The sequence below is a fragment of the Simochromis diagramma genome, unplaced genomic scaffold, assembly GCF_900408965.1.
Source record: "Simochromis diagramma unplaced genomic scaffold, fSimDia1.1 OVJJ01000072.1, whole genome shotgun sequence".
Classification (NCBI taxonomy): domain Eukaryota; kingdom Metazoa; phylum Chordata; class Actinopteri; order Cichliformes; family Cichlidae; genus Simochromis; species Simochromis diagramma.
In genome coordinates, this window is record NW_024387143.1 from 6362 (window position 1) to 11273 (window position 4912).

Here is a 4912-nt window from a genome sequence, read left to right on the forward strand (position 1 = left end):
ATTTCTGTTTCATGTTTTGAGGTGAATTCAACTTGATATCAAACACACAGTCTGACACTGAGCTTTCTTTCTGTCTCTTTCAGTGCTGGCAGCAACCTGTTCACTCATCACTTCAGGTAAATGCTGTTTTACTGCTTCTTATATTTCTCAGCCTTGCTGTTAACTTTATACTTCCATCATGCTAATCATGCTAATGCCTCGTTACTCCCTGGTGTGTTTTCCTCTGTCTGTTGTTGTCTTACACCCTCTGTGTTTCCAGCCATTTTCTAGTCGCGGTTCCTGGTTTGCTCCAGGACACCCTGGATGACCCGGCATTGACCCCCCCTCTTGTCTTTTTAGTGCTCGTTTATTTTGAGTTATTGCCATGTTTATAAAAATTACATTTTCATTTGGAAAAATGTTTAACATGTGGTCATTTTTCATACATGTATTATGAAATACGCAACAACTACATACTAGTTTGTTTGTTTTTTTAGACTTAGACTACCAGTGGCTCAAGAGTTGGCAGTTTGTATTGTAATCGGAAGGTTGCCGGTTCGAGCCCCGGCTCGGACAGTCTCGGTCGTTGTGTCCTTGGGCAAGACACTTCACCCGTTGCCTACTGGTGGTGGTCAGAGGGCCCGGTGGCGCCAGTGTCCGGCAGCCTCGCCTCTGTCAGTGCGCCCCAGGGTGGCTGTGGCTACAATGTAGCATCACCAGTGTGTGAATGTGTGTGTGAATGGGTGGATGACTGGATGTGTAAAGCTTTGGGGTCCTTAGGGACTAGTAAAATACAAATACAGGCCATTTATAATGTTAAGTACAATTTTGATTGCGTTCCGTTTACAATATTAAGTAAATGGAACAAAATTTTGGATTAAATGACCATCTATATTTCAGTTACATGACCAAGCATGTCAGTGTTACTTACTCAATTTTTTCACGTTTGTGTAAAACTACAATTATTTATTTCAGCTTAATATGTTTAAGCTTTAGTTATTCAATTGATTAAGTATATTGAACAGATTTGACTGGTTTCCAATCTACTCAATATTTTTAAGTGTAAAAGTGTTGCCTCAAACATTTTAAGTAAATGTCAGTTTTAGTTTTTGGAGTGCACATCCACATTTTTATCGATATCTGCAGGTCAGGCATTACATCCAATCACAGTTTAAAGACTTGCAACTCTTCTGTCGGAGCATGGCCTCTATGAAATACTCAAGAGCCAATCTGATTCCAGGTAAAAACTGTACACTTTCTTGGTGATTCTATGGTGGTGTATACTGCTGGGATTAGGCAGGCTTGGGAGAAAGAGTTGGGGAGGAAGGTGCCTGAATCTATGTGGAGTAAGTGTTTGTCTAAAATCCATTCTTGCTCTATAAACAGCAGTTAATTCAATTTAAAACCCTCCACCGGTTACACTATTCTAAGGTCAGACTGCACAAGATTTATCCTTTATCTTCCCAATGTGTGACAGGTGCAGACTGGCAGAAGCTACGTTGTTCCATGCCTTTTGGTCTTGTCCCTCATTAACAGACGTTGGTCTAAAATATTTGATCTTTGGTCTTCTGAGGGATAAATGAAGCCCCTACAGCGTGAACCTGAACTTGTAATTTTTGGATGTTCTCAGACATCAGAGCTACTCCCGGTTACAGTGCAGTGGCCGTTAGAATTAGGTTTGATTGCCGCCAACAGGCTAATCCTGAGGGGATGGAAGTCGCCCACTCCTCCTTCTTTTCAGTTAAGGGTAACAGATATGATGTCCATAATACAAATGGAAAAGTTCAGCAAAGACTCAAAGGATTCTCCTCTGAATGTGTGGAACCTCTTCTTGGAACAACTTGCGAAGGCCAGATTTGTAAACTCTCATCGACTCCAGCATTTGGTATTCTACCCTGTGGTGTTTTGTGAAGTGCATGTTTGTCATGGTCTGGGTGGGTACCTGCAGGTCTCCAACAGCGGCCCCTCCTCCTTAGGCGGAGTTCGGTTGCTCCTCCCTGGCTGACCACCTGTGAGCAATTATTCCGGCAGTATATCAGACCTGCGCTCTCAACCATTCATCGCCTGAGTATCTGCTATCCCCATGTTAGTCAAGTGGAGCATCATAACTCTGTCCAGAATCCATGTGATGACTTACTTGTTCTTCTTGTTCTCAGAGGTAGCACCTGGAGTGGAGGTCTTGTCTCCCTCACTCCCGCCTTCCTGGACCTGGGCCGCTTGCTGCTGATACGACGTGGCCTGCCGGCCCACGTCTCGACCGCTTCCGGGCCTTCCGCCCCACCTGTCCCCTCCACCTGAAACCCAGTAAGGCAACTCAAATCAACTGTGGAGTATCGTTGATTGTCTGCTGGATCCCACTGACCGTGATCTCCTCTTATTCCAGTGCCCCGGCCCCTACCTAGTTTCCACCTCCCCGCTGCCTCTGCTGTTCAGCCGTCTCCTAGAGGTGTCTAGGTCACCCTCTGTTATCTTAGATTATCCTACGCGCCACTAGTGTGGTGGCGTCGTTTTGTTTTTTTGCTTGTGTTTGCCTGTGGGCGGAAATAAATCCTTTGTTCCCTTATCGTCTCGCTTCCGGGTTGGTTTCTGCACCTGTGTCCATCTCTGTTCCCTCGTGCCGCTGGGCCGTGACAATGTTTATTTGAATGAATTGTTTTTCCTGTAATGCATCTGAGCCTGTTTGTTTTTGTTTATTGAGGGGGTTTGTTTTTGTTTTATATTTTGATAATCTAAGATGAAATGATCAAAAAAAGAACACAACACTTTGTGGTGTTGCACACATCTTGTTCACAGTTTGCCGACTATCCTGCTTTGTTTCTGTCAGAGAACTGAAGCCAAGTGGCCTCATTTTATTTACTGATTTTTTGTTTTTTGTTTTTTGAAATTGTACTTTTACAATGACCAATATTGTTTTATCATTGAAGCCTAAAAAGGGTAACTGTCATGGTCCTGGGTCATTTTGACCCAGCGGTTTAAGTTCCCTGTGTTTTCTGTCATATTTTGCATTATGTTGAGGACTCCAGGTTTCCTAGGTTGTTCTGTACAGTGTTGTTTATTAGATGTTCTCCCTGTGTTGTTGCCTTCTGTGTCTCCCACTGTGTGACTGTCTATATAGTGATGTGAGTTACTGTGCTTTGCTCCCACTCCTTGTGTTCCATGATTTCCTCTTCCCTTCATTTACCCTTCATGTTCTCCCTCTCTCTCTCCAGGCTGTCTCACTGCACTTCCTGCAGTTGTGTGTCCTCCCCGTGCTGTCAAGTGTAATTGTCCTCAGCTGTGTTCCTTGTGTGCTTCCACTTCCTCATTACCTGCTGTGTATTTATGTCAGAGTCTCCCTCTGCTCCATGTCGCATCGTCCCTCATGCTGTGTGTTTCTCTGTTAAGGTTAGTTTATATTTTCCAGTTTACTTTAGTTCTGTATCATTTCCGTGTGTCAGCAATGAAGCTGCATTTTCAGTTATTCCCGTGTGTTGTGAGTTCTGCACTTTGGGTCCTCTTCCTGCCTGCACACAGCCGAAACATGACAGTAGCAGGACAAGAATGCGTAAAAGATTGCCTGCCTCCAACAACAGGTCACCGATCAAAGAAAGAAAGAGAGCAAAGATGTGGTGCCGCCTGAGGATAGTGAGGAAAGCAAATGAACATGAAACGTAACACACATACTGACTGTAGGAAGGCGTTTGAAGGAAACCTGCACATGAAAGAAAATGTTTCTAAACTAAAAAGCTGAAAATTTTTACATTTGCGGAAGTGAATCCAGGCACAGAGAGGGTAAATATATGCAGGACCGGTCTATATAAACCTGTTCTGTCCGTGTGGAGCCTGGACTGCTGTTGGCATGCTGTGTAGCAGGAGGTTTCTCCTGCAACAATGTAAGGGATGTAGGCCAGCATGATCTGATCATCACACAACACACCAAACCCTAACCCCCAACTCCCCCCCTAACCTAATCACATCCTAAACTTCACAACACTAACCCCCTAAGACACAGGTGTCAAACTCTGGCCCACGGGCCAAATTTGGCCCGCAGCCTAATTACATTTGGCCCGCGAAGCCATACAAAATTACTATTAGAGCTGGCCTGCCAGTATCATACAGTGCATGTACTGCTAATACTACAATTCCCAGAATGCTCTGTTGGTGTTTTGGCACGTCAGTCATGACAGGACCATTAGCACCCTCTCCTCTGTTGACCATAGTCATAGCAACCATGCAAATACTGCCATGCTACCTATCCCAAAATGGGAAAAAGAAAGACAGAAAACAGGAGCTTTCTGGACAGGTGGGAGAATATGATGGAAATGTGATAAATGATAAAATGATAAAATTTAATTCAGAAGGCTGCAAATACATTTTTTATTTAAGAAATGAATTCCACTGATGTGTTATTTAATTAATTATTTAATTTCAGCAAAACTTGTTTGAGTCCATAAGAAAAGATTCCTTGTTATATTTGGAGGAAGATGTTTTTTCAGTGAATATTAATGTTAGCCCGCGACTTTGATCCAGTTTTGAATTTTGGCCCACTGTGTATTTGAGTTTGACAGCCCTGCCCTAAGACGTTTGGAAATAAAAACAAGAAATCTCTGGCAGAACCAGGCTCAGGGACGGGCGGCCGCATGTGATGGTTTGCCAAGTAAACATTTACTAGCATAGCGTCTGTTCCTGCGCGTCCTCAAAGTCCTAAAGTCCGTCTACAAGCACGTTTAAAGCTCACTCACATGAACACCGACATTCTTTGAAAACAACTTTTAAGTGTATGATGAATTCTGGTCTCCTTCCTTTGGAGAGCCTTGGAGCACACACTGGACGTTGTTCTGTTTTATCATCTTTTGCACCCACTAATCAAAGATTCTTGCTTTAAATTGAGTTTCCAGTTAATGCGTCTGGGTAGGATCCAACAGGGTCAAACTACTGTTTAAAATAAAGTTCC

At 43.5% G+C, this 4912-nt stretch overlaps 1 long non-coding RNA gene across 1 annotated transcript; it reads left to right on the forward strand.

The window, feature by feature from the left end:
- The first annotated feature begins 744 nt into the window (after positions 1–744).
- On the forward strand, positions 745–2674 carry LOC120743552. Its single transcript, XR_005698227.1, has 3 exons — positions 745–2064; positions 2136–2283; positions 2363–2674. It is a non-coding gene; the product is annotated as an uncharacterized LOC120743552 (long non-coding RNA).
- Positions 2675–4912: the final 2238 nt, after the last annotated feature.